This window comes from Nyctereutes procyonoides, unplaced genomic scaffold (assembly GCF_905146905.1).
Source record: "Nyctereutes procyonoides isolate TBG_1078 unplaced genomic scaffold, NYPRO_anot_genome, whole genome shotgun sequence".
In the NCBI taxonomy this organism is placed as follows: Eukaryota; Metazoa; Chordata; class Mammalia; order Carnivora; family Canidae; genus Nyctereutes; species Nyctereutes procyonoides.
In genome coordinates this window covers 25,284,786-25,300,494 of record NW_026575142.1, presented here as the reverse complement: position 1 = coordinate 25,300,494, position 15,709 = coordinate 25,284,786, and the positions used below count along the sequence as shown (strand labels likewise).

At 44.5% G+C, this 15,709-nt stretch overlaps 1 protein-coding gene across 5 annotated transcripts in view; it reads right to left on the bottom strand.

Annotated features, from left to right (window-relative positions):
• The window catches only part of ITGB6 (integrin subunit beta 6), a 127,288-nt gene extending 113,919 nt beyond the window's left edge, over positions 1-13,369 (bottom strand). For all 5 annotated transcript variants that reach the window (XM_055307929.1, XM_055307932.1, XM_055307930.1 and 2 more), the window contains exon 1: positions 13,154-13,369. The gene's annotated coding sequence lies outside the window, so the exon portion shown is untranslated. The remainder of the gene's footprint in view (positions 1-13,153) is intronic.
• Between the last annotated feature and the right edge of the window lie 2,340 nt (positions 13,370-15,709).

Sequence of the window (15,709 nt, the reverse complement as noted above, 5' to 3'; positions counted from 1 at the left end):
GCTCTTCTTATTCACTCCCAGGAGCCAAGCTTCTGGGCCAACGTGTGGACGGGGCAGGGGCAGAACCCAGAGGCAGTCTCTCCCTGAAGCTTCTGGGCCGAGAAGAAATCCCCGGGCTCCTGGAAAGGAAGTGAGGTCATGGTGAGGTCATCCCATCCCATCACATCAGAGGTGGGAGGGAGTTCTTGAGAATCCGTCCCTTCCTACCTCGGTGGAAGGAAGCCTTTTTGACCTTCAGGGTGCCTGTACCCAGAAAAACCACCCTGAACATCTCTCTTTCGCCCCCAAGCTTTTGTCTTGTCTCGTCTTTTCTTTTCCTTCTTTCTGTCTCTTTTTTTCTTCTTGGCACTGTGAAATCCGGGGGCCCTGGACGCCTGGGCAAAAGTGCTTTATTCCTTCTTGGCTCTGTGCCGGACCTGGCTGTCCCTGCCCCAGGCCAAGGCAGCTGCAGGTGACTCACCGTCTGAGTCTAGTTCCCACAGATTCTAGGCCGGTTTGTTTCTTTAAGAAGCCTCCAGCACCGCCCTGGACTTGCCTTAAATCAAGGCTTGTCTTGAGATCTGGTATTGTCTCTTTTTACTATCATTTCTAGCACATAGCACAATGCCTGGCACTTGGTAGGCACTCAAAAGAATATTTGTTGAGTGCACTGAATAAATGAACGAATGAATGAGTGAATGGTGTGTTTTACATGGATTCATGCGTACCATGTGTATACACATCAGTCAGGGTTCTCCAGAAAAACAGAACCAATAAGAGATTTTATATATAGGCATACAGGTATTTGTTTTAAGGAATTGGCTTATACAATGGTGGGGGCTGGAAAATCCAAAATCCACAGGGCAAGCCAGCAGCCTGGAAACTCAGGAGACAGGAGTGATCCTGCAGGCTTGAGTCAGAATGTCTTCCTCTGTAAGACAGCTCAGATTTTACTCATAGGGCCTGCAATGACTGGATGAACCCCACTCACATTATGGACAGTAATCTCCTCTATTCAAAGTCAACTGATTTTAGATGATGGTCGCACCTCCAAAATACCTTCGCAGCCACACCTGCCTTAATGTTCGATTGAATAACTGGGTGCTGACCAAATCTAACCAAGGGACATAGATAGAAAACTAACCATCATATCTTGTGTCAAGTTACGTCCGTGGGAACGGCTACCTCCACCACCACCGAAAACCTGCCACCCAACAAATACTACGTCGTAAAAACCCAGTAAAGCAGAGGTAACCTGTACCCCCGTTCCAGCGAGGTGCCAGCAGCACCAAGATGCTTAAAACACATTCGATGCCCTCGAGGAGATAACTGGCCAGTAGGATAGTCCCGGCGACAGATGATCACAACCGAGTTTAATAAATGCTATAATTGAGATGTAGCCAAAACCTGCTGCTGCTCTTTAGCGCCGGTAACCCCTCAGTGGTCAGAAGGGCTTGGTCACCCAAGAGAGGGGCTGATGTCTGCCAAGCTAATATTACAAGGCTGCCCCGCAGAGAGAGTTTCAAGTATCTTAAACAAATGGGCTGTGAAATGGCCACAGGGTCTTAATGCCAGCAAATGTCAAAGCGTCCAGGGCGATCTGGGTACGTGGGGGAGGGCCTGCCAGGCGGCCACCCTCATTCTGCTGCCCGCAGCTCTTCCTGAATGCCGATCAGGCACCCCCAGCCCCACTCAGCTTTAGGGCTGCTGTCCTCTGAATAAATTCCCCAAGAAATTGATGCCTGGGAGGGCAGGTTAGAGATGTGGCTCTGTCTGCGGCTTTAGCTCTGGTAAAGGAGGCCCTGGGCTAACTCGAGCAGCCTATTTCTGGGAGAGCAGCCCTGCATTCTCTGTCCCTCCCCGTGGTGTGTAAGCCAATGAGAGGCAACTGTTTACATCACCAGTGCTGATGGCTTTTATAATGTGCATGTTCTTCCTGTTTTTTCAACAATATCTGCCATCAAAATGAAGACTGGGCTCAATATATTTAGTTGCAAATGCACTGCTACCCCCAGCATGGGGCTGTCCTATTTACCTCTTGTCCCTGGCATAGAAACACTAAGGTCACACCATTAAGCGCCAGTGCATTCTTGTGCCAGGGCTTGTGATCAAATCCAATGGCAAGACTCCCAAGTTGAGGCTGCCCTGTGTTAAATCCGCCGCGGGGTCCTGTGGAAGCGCAGAAGCAGGACGGCGGTGGATCTCGTGGATCCAGAAAAAGCATCAGGGATGCTGAAATGTCATGTTAAGATGTTAGTCCCTGGTGGGTCAGAAGAGAATCCAGAGACTGCAATCTGAGCACGGGAAGAGTCTGGAAGGAAAGCCTCAAACCTTATCATGGTTCTCGGGAGAATTGGAAGGGGGCACAGAGGAGCCCTCATTTTTTACCTTGTACACTTCCACATGGCTTCAATTTGATACAAAGGATATATATTATTTTTGTAATTAAAGCATTAAAAGCTAAAGCTATTTTTTAAAGATTTTATTTATTTATTTATTTATTTATTTATTTATTTATTTATTTATTTATGAGAGAGAGAGAGAGAGAGAGCACATGCAGGGGGAATGGAGGCAGAGGGAGAAGCAGGTTCCCTATCAAGCAGGGAGCCTGACCCAGGGCTCCAGGCTCGATCCCAGGACCCTCAGATCATGACCTGAGTCAAAAGCAGAAACAACCAAATGAGCCACCCAGGCGCCCCGTTGTTTTTTGTTTTGTCTTGTTTTTCTTAAAGAGAATTGATTCTTTAACCTTGGCACAAGAGCAGCAGCAGCAGCCACCACACACGAGTACCAACTGACCCTATTGGCAAATGGCCTCGACCCACCAAACACTTTGTAAGAGCAAATTCTAGCTGTATTTGATCTTAGGTTTCTTGATGTGGATTTTAACAGCACTACCTATCCAGGGCAGCCCATTCAGAACAGTGTTGGCCTCCGGGGTCCCCGTGTGAGCAAGTCCCATGGGCCCTGCCCAAACCCGAGGGGTGGCAGACGGCAGTGGTCATCCGAGTGTGTATTTGCCCACCCAGACTGAGCTTGGGACTGACACATGGTTTAATTATCATGCAGAGCTGCTGCTGGAGGCGGCTGGAGGGAGTTGGCATCTGCTTTTGCAGAGCACAATTTCTGCAAATAATTAACCACCAGAACTCTTGATTCTCTCTAATTAATGAAGAGGAAGGCTAGAATCTTCAAAGTCCACGGATGTCATGCTGCCATTGTGTCAGGATTGATCTCCTTTGTTCTAAACCGAAGAGCATGCCTCTCCTGCCTCTCCTAATTCTTTATAAATTGAATTTTTCTATTACTAGTTGTGACAGCTAAGTAACATGACTTCAGAAATTCACCCGCAGTTCATGCCAGTATTAGAAGCCTGAATAATAATAATTTTTTAAAAAGAACCATAATGGAACAAGCTTTCTGTCTCTGGCCGAGAATTAATCATAGTGAGGAGACACCTACTGAAAGGAGGGCCGTTAATTAGCTCTAATGGATCTTGCTAGGTGGAGTCTGAATTCCTGGGAAGCTGCAAACAGGGAAAGAAGAGATTCTTCCTTTTTCTCCATCCATGTCTACGTGAGGCTGGGATGGAGGTGATGGGACTTTGCTTCCAGAGGGGCAGGGATTCATGAGGGAGCCACTCAGTTCAGTGGGGGATGCTGATGTGTTAGCCTGGAAGCCTGCCACTCTGAACATCTTGGAGGAAAAGCAAAAACATCTTCAGGGCAAAGGGTCTGTCTCTGACCTGGCCTAGATATACAACGAAACCATACAGAATGGGATCCTTTTAAAACCTTAGTCACGGGGATCCCAGGGTGGCTCAGTGCCTTAACACCTGCCATTGGCCCAGGGCCTGATCCTGGAGACCCGGGATCGAGTCCCACATCGGGCTCCCTGCATGGAGCCTGCTTCTCCCTCTGCGTGTGTCTCTGCCTCTCTCTCTCTCTCTCTCTCTGTCTATCATAAATAAATAAATAAAATCTTAAAACAATAATAAAAAATAAAACCTTAGATCACTCAACCCCAAAGGTTCTAATGGCCCCACTTCTCTAAAGGAAAACAAAGTTTCTATACATCAGTCTACAGGGTCCTATCTATCTGGTCACTCTCTCTCCTGCGACCTCATTTCCTGTGTTCCTCCGTACCCACTCCATTCTAGGCAAATCTGGTTTTCGTGATGTTTTACCAACACTCCACTCAATGCTCCTACCTCAGGATCTTTGCACTGGCTATTCTGTCTATAGCACCACTTTCCAGGTACCTATTGGAAATAAGTACCTTCCTTTAAGACTTTGCTAGACTGTCACCAGTTGATGAGGCCAACATTGACCACCCCATGTAAAAATGGGCCCTCTCACCCCCAGCACTCCCCATTTCTCTTACCCTGCTGTGTTTTTCTCTCTTACCACCTAACAGACCATGTAATTTCCTTGTTTATTATGTTTGCTGTTGAATATTTGTCTCTTCCACCTCCTACTAGAATATAAGCTCCACAAGATCAGGGATTGTTGTCTGTTTTGCTCATCGATGTATTGCCAGCACCTAGAACTGTGCCAGTTCAATAAATATTTGCACAGTGAATGAATCAGTCATCACACTTCCCAGCGTTTGCTGGTATGTGTGAAGACTGCATGTGCCCGTCCAAGATGATTTCTCAAACATCTTATAAAGGCTGGGGTATGAGCTGTTCCTTTTTCTTCTTAAATGTCTAGATGAAGTGCTGTTATTTCTTCTGGCTGCCAAATGTTAATAATTAAAGCAAACAGTGTGATCAGAGTTAAATATTACTTGAGCTGTTTCTTTCTTTCCCAGTGGCTTCTGATAGAAAACACAAGTGTGGGACTAGCCAAGAATGATGCTGTTACAAAAGGGGGTTGGCTTTTGTCCCCAGAGTCTGTGTTCTTCCTCTTTAAGTTCATGGAGAGTCTTCAAAAGACTTCAGAGATACTGTGCAGTAGAAATCATGGCAGGGTGAAATGTGCCCATGGTGAAATTTAACAGTGACCCTATTGAGGGGGAAGCATTCATAGGCGCTCAAAGAAGAGGCATATCTGCTGAGGATATAGGGCCAGGGCCAGAGCAGAGAGCTTTAGGCAGGGAGTTACAGTGAATTTTACGCGTGTGGATTGTTGCCATATCTATGGATTGTTGCCAAATCCCCTTGCGCCCTTCCCACTCATGCTTCCCAACAATGGGGCCGTAATAAATTCCCGCTCTAGATTCTTTCCATTAAAGAATGACTACTGAGTCTTGCTTGTGTCTGGGACTTACTGGGGATTAGATAAATCTGGAGGAGTTGCAGGATAAACCCATCAGGGCAGTAAGTGGGTAGATCCAACCTTCTATAATCTCCTTAATTTGTGTCTCATATCAATCCAGTCCTTAGTTCAGAGGGGCTGATGCCAGAGGAAAATTTATGTGTGTTCAGTTGACAAGGCACCTGGTGCTAGGCTAGGTGCTGCTTCATGAAGCACAGGTTGTGGACCTGATTCTGAGGCTGCTGGTTCAGTGACTTTGGCCATTCGTCCTCCCATACCATGTTTCTAACTGGACCTTCTTAATACTTCACAATATTCTTTCTCATTTATTCCTCTGAATAACTCTGTCTCCTTATTTCAGAGATAAAGAAGGAAAAGCCCAGAAAGGTCAACGTACCTTGGTACTGTTATTAAGAGGTAGGACAAGAAAAATTAAAAATAGAACTACTATGTGATCTAGTACTCCCACTTCTGGGTGTTTATCCAAAGGAAATGAAAATAGGATATTGAAGAGATATCGGAACTCCCATGTTCATTGCAGCATTATTCACAAATGGAACTCTTCTTACAAGTAAAAGGGGATTTTTACCAATGCCAAATGGATTATTATTAAAGGGGCCTCCCAAAATTTAGAGGATGTTCAGAGGTCAGAGTTGAGAATGAGAATTCAAACTAAGTCTCATGCTGGTAAAAGTATGAACAATTGTGTTTTTTAGCTATTCTCAATTCAAATTCCAAGGCTGACATTTAGAGCATCCCTTCAAAGCCAAGTTTGGTTCAGCGCTCTGGTTCTAAATAGCAAAATTGACCTTCCCTCCCAGATTCATATTCTAAATTATTCTGAAGCTTCTTCCTCTTAGACTGCTCCCGACAACCATCCTGAAGCAGCCTCCAAGACACTCTTGCTGATTTACAGCTGCAATCTCACTAAAAGGAATGGGAAAAAGCCAGGGCAAGTTTCTGTTAGATAGAATGACTGGCATGAAATACTAACATCGCTACAACTTGGCATATGACTGGCTGTAGGGCAGCCCTCCCTTTCTTATTTCACCAAAATAGGTCATTTGGTAGGAAACCGAGGGAGCCTTGTTCCTTGGCCTCCACCCCCCAAGATGAAGAGAGAAGGCTGCTGCCATGCTCCTTAGCGTGTGCCTGCATGTGGCTCCCAAATGCCAACCCTGGGCCAGCAAGCCTCTCTTTGTGATGTTCCATGTCAGTGGTTTGTCTTTGATGCAGGTCTGTGACTGCTGTGCGCAGAGCCCTCTGTTTCCTGCCTTTAGAGAAGGGATAAAGACGAGGCAGGAGGCACACAGTAAGCTCCAGCTGTCCCTGCTTAAGATACAATGATTAGATGTGAATCGGCCATTTGGTTTGACAAAACATCATCTAGATGATGAAGGGAGTCTTTTTCCCTCATCTTAATTTTCTCCCAGAAATCTGACCCCATGCCATCAATTGGTCATCAAATATTTGTTGACAACTCCCCCTGTCTCATTTTACACAAGGCAAAGGGTGCAGCAAGAAGCAAAACCTTACAAGTTGTTAAAGACTTAGCTTGGAAAATACGGTGGATATTTGTTCACCAAGAGTGGAAAACTCAAATGACTACAGGGGTAGGTGGGCAAGTGCATGGAGCAGATACATTTTCCTTGTACATTTAATACATAGGAATATTCTTTCCTCCACAAAATCACAGCCCTGTTGGTCTATGTTTAGTTTTTACATCTTTGCAGAGACAAAAGTATCTTCTTCAACTCTCCTGTAAGACAACAGTAGGGTAAGTGCCAATTCAGATGGCAACCAGTAGCAGAGGTCAGTGCTGAGAGACCATCAGAAATGCTGCATGCAAGTGGCGGGGCTGTGTCTAGTCACAAGGCTTGGGGGTTATCACCAGGGAGCAGCTGCTTACTAAGTGCCATGTTGTCTTACTGCTGAGTGAAAATGGGGGCTCGGAATATATCTTCAAAATCTTCTGAGGCACCATTCTTCCCAAAGTAGGTCATGGAGATATATTCTGGGCCCCCATCTTGGTCTCTTAGATTTAAGTTTGTCTTGTCCTTTCGTTTCCCTCAAGTGGATGGGAGGCTCCTTCTGAAGGCTGAAGTTCCCCCCGTTTTGTCCACTCATAGGAATGGTCTGAGCTTTGTACATGGCTGCTGAACAATGGTTACTCCATATTGTCATTGGGCTCACTGTGACAGAGAGCATACCCTTCTTGTGGTCTGGATTATGCAGAGTGATGCACCAGTGGATGAGTTATGATTATCAAGGAAAGCAGAGGGATCTCCAAAATGACATCTAGGTTTCATTCAGGTAATTTTAAAAAGGTCTCTGTGGTCAATTGCAAAATGGCTGTAAATAAGTATCTTGTGTGCTGGCCTCTCTGCCACTCTTCCCATCAAGAAGTCTGTTTGACTCTGGGCTTGACTATATAACTTGTTTTGGCCACTGAAATATTAGCAAACATGATGATACAAGTAAAGACTTGAAAAGCATTGACACATTGAGGCTTACCAGCTCCTGCTGCACTGGATTCATGAGATCACCATAAAAATTAGCTTGAAGCCCCAGCAGACAACTTGTTAACCACAGTCACATGAGTGAGACTCATCCTACACCAACCATCTGGCCTGGATGAGATGTGCAGAAGAACCAACCAGCTGAGCCCAAATTTCCCACTCGCAGAAATGTGAACTAATAGTCATCCTTGTTTGAAAAACAGAAAACACGCCTTGCTCTTCAATCCATTCAAAGAATAGAGCCTGCCCACTGCTATCGAATCTTCCATGCTGAGGCAATGATAACTCTGCAGCGACATGAGGAAAGTGCCTGTGAGATCATAGAATCTCTATGCAAGGGCTACATGCCACGTCAGCCCTCTGACTGTTTCAACGCCTCTGATACAACGACTGGCCTTTGAAGGTAGGTGCATTCACCTTAGATCAGTTTTGACTCTTAGAAATACCTTCTTTACATTGATCCAAAGTGTCTCTCCTCTCACTTCAACCCAATGGTTCTGGCTGCAGCACAAGGCAAGCAGAACAAGTCTATCTCTGTGCATGAAAGTTCTTCACATTCTTGAAGATAATGACCGCAGCAACCTCATGATTCTCTGGCTTAAACTTCTCTTATTCCTTCAACATTTATAGAACATGATTCCAAATTTCTTGACAATCCTATCTGTTGACTTCCACATGGGCCCCAGTATGTGTCTCCATGTGGTGCCCCAAACTGAAATACAGCTCTCTGCTGTGGTCTGAGCTCAACACAGTAAAATAGACATGACTCACTTCCTCATCCCAGATGGCACCTGGTTTTACATGCAGCCTAGGATCATGTTGACTTTTGGAGCAGGCCCATAATGACCTCTGTTGACTAAAACTCATAAGAATTTTCATTCAGACTGCTATAAATTAAGTCTTTCACACCCTAGATTTAGATTTAGGCCACAGCTCCAATCTCCAAGATTCTTGAGCAGCTTCTGTGCTTTTAAAATATAGGCACAAAATTTTTGAACATTCCTCCCTTCAAGGGGTGAAGCCTAATTCCCCTCCTGGAGTACAGGTGGACCTACTGATTTGTTTCTAATAAATAGAATAAAGTGAAAGTGATGCTGTGTGACTTTAAAGACCAGGACCTAAAAGGGACTGTGACTTTCTTCTTCCCTTGGCTTGCTCTTTCCGGGGGAAGTTTGTGCCACGTCTTATGGATGCTCATGCAGCCTATGGACAGGCTTACGTGGTGAGGAACTGAAGTCCCCTGCCCACAGCCATGAGAGTGAGTCAGATTCGAAGCAGACCCTCCACCCCAGCCAAGGCTTCGGAGGCCTCCAGCCCTGACCCACATCCTGGCTGAAACTATGAGAAACCCTGAGCCAGAAACACCCAGCTAAGCTGCTGCTGCATTTGTGAACTAAAGAAACTATAAGATAACAAATACTTGTTGTTTAAGCCACTCAGTTTTGGTGTGATTTGCTATGTAGCAAAAGATAACAAATACATCTTGATTCTGTGGTTAGATATCTTACTGACGCATCCATACTATTCACAGAAGGAGTAAGCATGGCCTTTCTATGTATATCAGAACCTACACTTGGTACAAATTATAGCGACGACAGAGCCCTTGGGGCTATTACCAGAAGCCTCCTTAGGATCAATGCTGGTTTTACACAGCATCCTTAGATATGGTGCTTTAGCCAGTTCTTAATACCCCCTGCTCTAAGAAGAGACAACACCAGACATTGGTGGGAAGACTTGAATGGAACTTTGATGAATTATAAGAATTCAGACAGGCCAGAGGGGTGGCAGGTGTGAGCATACTCAGTGCACACAGGCAGATCCCTATATACAGGTCAGATTCAAGGGACAGCAGAGAGATAGCCAGACTGCAAGCTCTTGAGGAGAAGGACTGCGTGTGTCTTGTTTACTGCCCATACCTCAGCTCTGGTGCATAAAAAATTGAGCTTGAAGTCAAGGTTACCAGGCTAAGTCTAGATCTAAGCTGAGAACTTGCACGGATGAACAGAGGATGTAGGGATGTAAGTAAGAGGAGAGACAGCCTAGAGGCACGAAATATGTAGGAACCATGCATGCATGGTTTTTGTCTCAAGTTTAACAGCTCCTTTGGTTACAAAGTCTTCCAGAATTGGACTGTGCTCACTGGGCAGCACACCTCAGCCCCAACATATCCTTGCTCCTGACCCTTCCTCTAATTCCCTAGTCCCCAATATTTTTCTAGTTCATTTCTTGGCAAAAGCATCGGCTTTCCTAAAGTGCAGATAGGCCACAACCCAGCTGGGAACCTGGTAAATCAAATACCATTTAGCAAAGGGCAGAGCTAAAGACAGGACTTAAATTAAAATACACTTTCTCGGATGTGACCGGCTGCTTTGTTTGTGAGATTTATATTTTTATTAATACGACAAAATGTATATACTGCTTTAAGTATGGCTGTAGATGTTGGGAATGCACACACAATAAATCAATAATATAAGATTCTCCCATTAAGAACCTCACAGCCTAATCAGGAAGAGTCCAAAATCTGTGGTTCTGTGGGGTGTGTGTGTGTGTGTGTGTGTAGTGATACAAGAGCTAAGAATCAACAGTGGCCTAAGGAGCGTCATAGATGGAAGGACTAAGTGCACACACGTGTGTGTGAGCTGTGTGGGGGAGCTTTGGAAGAGTATCAGGGGAAGCTCCATCAGAAAGATAATTTGCAAACTGAATCTTGATGGAATAAGTAGAGAAGATCACTAGGGAGATAAGATCACTAGACAGATCTGAAGACATGGGAGAGGATGATGGGGTTGAGGGAGGGGGTATGTTTATGTGATGAAGAGAGTGATGGAAAGAAGGGGATGATAAGAGATGAGCCTGGAAAGGTAGGCAGACTGCCAGTCTAGAGAGCATGAGCTTTATCTCGTAGATGATGGGGAAAGGCACGGTGTTTGACGGATTCTGATTCTGATTTGTAATTTTGAAATATAAGCAATGGTGGAATGTTGGTGAATTGGAGGTGGGAGATTGGTTGGAAGGTTATTACAGCAACCAGGCAAAGTGGATGAAATGTAATGACAGGGAACACGAAAGAGGAAAGATCTCTAAGGATCTGAATGGACAAGGCCTGGCCAGGATTAGAGGCCTGGTGGCTGATGGTCGTAAAGAAGGAAGAAAAAGAAGCCTGAGGGTTTCCTGTTCAGGTACTTGGTTGAAATAATTTGATATAGTAGAGCTGCATGCCTCAGTGAGCTTTGTGTTGTTAAACAAACAGCAGTAAAGGTCAGTTTTAATATTATTATTTGCCATACCTATGAACCCCCTATGGGGGCCTGCAAACAGGGAGGGTGTTATAAAGGGGAGAAGAGGCCAGTGTATAAAGCAGATTGTGGTTGAGAATGGTCAAGTGTAAAAGTGACTGCCGACAGCGTGAAGGATGATCAAGGGCCTTCTTGTGGGGATTCCAGCTGAAACTAGCTCTCTGGGCTGGACTGGCTGGACTGGCAAGCCCATGCCCTCCCATGAGGTATCGGTGCCATCTCTGCACGCAGGCTGGGTAGATCCCCAGATGACCTTGGCCTATAGTTAGCTCTCACATCAGCTGTGGCTGGTTTCCAAAGTAGCAGCAACGGCAGCTGACAGCTTTGGAAGTGTATTTTCTTCTCAGTAAAGAAAAAGTGCCCACAAGCAATACATTTCCCAAGAAGCTACTCTTCCTGGTCTGACTAAGGGCTTCTGTGGAGAAAATATGCAATGTTTCCATAAGGCTATTAAAAAAAAAAAAAAAAGAAGAAGAAGAAGAAGGAATCCCTTTTCTCTTGAGGCAAAACACCTTGACTTAGAAGAATCAAACCATTACGTTCTATTCTTGGAAAATATGTCAAAGAAATGCCTGCGTGCTTGCCTTAGTTCATTAGAGACTCTTTCCCCCTTCTTCAGATCATAATAAAAATGATTGAGAATATAGGGGTTCAAAGGCAGAGAAGGACTCTAACCCTAACAGATCAGAAGTCTATGCCTACTTTGGGGATCTGACGTTGGAATACAAGAACCTAAGCTTGAGACTCTCCAATCAAAAATTCTCGCAATCACTTAGAGTTCATGTCAAAACGTCTGGTGGCAAGTGTGCTTCAGTGTATGATAACCGGGGAAAATACTGAGAAATTGCAGTAACGTTTCTGTGTGTGTAACTGGAGCTTTAGTTCCTGTACTTCAGCCAGAAAACACTAGAGGGAGTCAAATAGAGGAAAAGACTATCTCCGAATGCCCAGGACCGAAGAAGAGCCTGCAGAGGAAGGCCTTTCTGCATTTCCCCAAGGCACCCGGTTTTACCTAGGTAGACACTAATCTTTATACTGTGACCAAGTGACTCTCTGCTTGAAACCCAGTGCTAAAAAACTGTAACTATGATCTGCTGATTCTGTTCTGAATCCAAAACAGTCAAAGAAAACCATTACTCTCTGACCAGGATCTGGACTCTGTCCATTTTAGGCATGGGGAGAGCCAATATGCCAGAACTCGGTGAGTCTTTAATTTTAGAGGACACATTCTTTGGATGAATAACCTTTCACAGATATTGGATTTTTTTTTTTTTTTTTTTTTTTTTTTTTTTAGAGCGCTGGTAGTCATACTTTCAGTGCTCATAGTGAATAGTAATGATTACCCGGCATTTTCAGACACTTGCAGGAATAAAATGAGCTCTTCGTAAATACCCCAGACTGGAAGCCTCCCCCCCCCCCCCACTGTCTCCACAGTTCTCATGAATTAGGTCTACATTAACACAGCATTTTACTTTTCTTTTTTAAATTTTATTTCTTAATTTTTAATTTTTATTTTTTAACACAGCATTTTACAATCTAGGGACACCCAAGTTAACTGGCCCAGTGTCATGCCCGTGTCAATGAGAACTGATACTTCGTCTTGTTTAAATTCCCAGTTCCTTAGTTCCTTTGTGATGCCTTGAAAATGCCACAAGACACAGGGAAGGCCAGGGTCTAAGTTTGCCTTTTTTTTTTTTTAAAAAAGATGAACAATTAATCACTATAACCAGAAACAAGGATCTTAAAAAGCTGCTTAAGAAACTGTTCAACTGAATGTTAAAAATACCTTCCTGAACGATGAACTAATAACCCCATGAAATCGTGCCCTTACACCATAGCAGATTTTTGAAGTACGGCTGGTAAAAGCACGTGTGAATTGAAATGTAAGAAAAATCACAGTAAAGCATGCTCGATTAATGAGGAAGCCCCCTTTCAGAAACCGTGGGGTCAGCCTCGCCTGGACGGGAGTATCCAGAGAACAGAAGGAACGTCATGAACTTCCTAAGGCGGCGTCTGTTGGAAACGATCGGTTACACGGACGAGGAAAACTTAGTTCCGAAGTTTGGGTTTGCGTTTGTTAGTCATGCAGTAGAGGACTTACCTCCCAGGGCAGACCTTTACTTTCAGAAAGTGCTGAGATGCATTACTGCACCCGTTACCAAGTCTTTGGCAGAAATACCATTTATCCTTGTTGTGGTATTGAACAGATTTGTAACATTCTGGTGTCACCATTCCTGAAAAAGCACGTTCATTTGAATGTTTCTTCCACCAACCCAGGGAAATATTTCATGAAGGCACATTGGTGCGGCCTACTAGGGAGAGCTATTGCTGCTGAATGACAGAGTGTCTGGTGGATTTACATGAAACCCCAAGTGCTCGTATGAGAATAGGTTAGGTTTAGATTGACGAGCAAATGTGTAACCAGACTTCTGGCTGACAAATGGCAGAACTATGCCAGCGCATTAGCTGCCCTGGAGAGAGACCAAAAGTAAGGCGGGGGGATCAAGTTCATTCCATAAAGGACATTCGAACCTGATGGATGGCAGGGTGGCTGGGACATGGAGCACACACAGATTGTGATACCCCAAAATAGTACTGGGCAAGTTTAGAGTTGAGCTGGCATCCGAACCAATGACCCAACTCCCATCAAATTTTCGTATATAGTGTTGGGTTGTTTATATTTACATTCCTTCAAAAGGATCCTGGTGTTTTCAGGAGAAGTCTAGTTTATTGGTGGGTCTGGCTTAAAGTCACTAGCCTCTGAAAGTGGCTTGTTTGGTTAAACTGGAAAATGAAAATAAAAACTGAGGAGATTAGTATGAAAGATGGTGCCAAACACTAAATGGTCCAAATTGGATTTGATTTGTTCCAGTTGGGCACAGCTGAGAAGAGACGTCCGTACAGCTTTTGGGAAGAAGGATGAAGTGTTTGGACCACACTCTTCTGAGGTCGAGGCCAAGAGTGCAGGGCTTTGGGTCCGCCTGCAAGGAGGTCATATGACAGATGACTGGTGCTGTTCACTGGGCCGCCGTGGTGTTCCAGTGCCATCTCAGCCCTGGAGATGCTTTATCTTTTCATTCTTACCACCGCAGTGTGGCCTGGGTTGGTGGCCTTGCTTTAGAGATTCGTTGACTTGCCCAAGGTCACATGCTGGTAAGTGACAGTCAGATTTAAACCTCAGTCTGACTCCAAAACAGTTTCCCTTGTGCCCCAGCGCCTCTTGAGCGTCTGAAGAACAGTACTGGAGGCAGTGTGGCAGCTCACAAGCCATGTGGTACTTGAGTGCTCTGGAAGCAAGGGCAACAGAGAGCCAGGGCACCTGGGTCTGAGTCCTCGCTCTATTGTTGACTGGATACTTGATCTCAGAAAAATTCCTAAGGTCTCTGAGCTGCCTCCTTGTCTATAAAGAACGTGTCCTGTGTATGGTGGCTTCTTAGAAGATTTTTAAACCAGCTTTCATTTCTAACCTCTATGACACCCTGGAACCTTTAAGGGGCCTTACATTTCCTTTGCTCACTAAGTAAACTCCTATGTGAGGAAACACTTCGATCTGGAATTCAAGAACTGACTTAATTTCTGCCATAGAGATATTATTCCTTCTCTGCAAAATTCATTTCCTCTGTGGGTTGCCCCAGCACTGACTATCTTCTATTTCCTGAGGGGACCGACTCCACTGTGTGCTAAGTGTGGTGCTCTGCTCACCGTGAGCCGTAAGACAGGCCTGTAGGACATGCTAGAAATACAAGATGGTATTTCGTAACATTGTCACTAAGAATACTGCTAAAGTTGGCAATAAATATTATTTCCAGGGAGTTAAAGAACCAAATATCCATGTAGTTGCCTACTTTGGATGCTTTGTTCTATTTCTGTAAATAAATGAGGGTTTTATTGATTGTATTCCCTCTCCTTATGCAAAATTCACTATGATGCGCTGACAAGTTTTCTCTGGAAAGCGCTGTCTACCATTAAAGTGTGCCATCCATTCCTTCTTTGGCTCGTACCCACTCTCCCGTTGGTGACAACGTATGCTTGGGCTTCCCTGCCGCGGGTATCCATCTCCTGCTGCTCTGGGGCTCTGCACAGCATTCTTGAGGATCAGATGACATGGGCTGGGCTGTATGTGGGGAGCAACATTTCAAAATTCCTTTGATGTTGCGCCTTGTGATACTCAATGGCTAAATCCAAGCTTTTGCTATTTGACCAAATGCCAAATGTACTAGTTCCTGAATATCTATGATCTTACAGAGAGCTGGATGGAAAAATAAGAAGAAACCACTGGGAAAAAATATTTTAAAACTATTTTACAGGGCCAATTAAGGTAAAGCTTTGATTAACTGGAAAGTTAGTTGAGCAGAGTGTTAATTTCTTAATTAGGAGCTAAGGTTTAGCACTTTAAAAAATTCATTTCATATATCCTGAGTGTCATCTATGTACAAGGTGTTAGGAATACAAAGAGGGTCAAAAGTTCATATAGTCCTTTGGTCCAAAGCGCCTTCTGGCATTCTTCTACCCATTACTGTTGACAGTTCTGCTTTTTTCTTTCTGGTTCTTTTTAATGCTTATGGTTTTTTTGTTACAATGATGTGATCATACAGAACGTGTATTTTTTTTTTAAAGCTTTATTGATTTCTTCATGCGAGACACAGAGAAAGAGGCA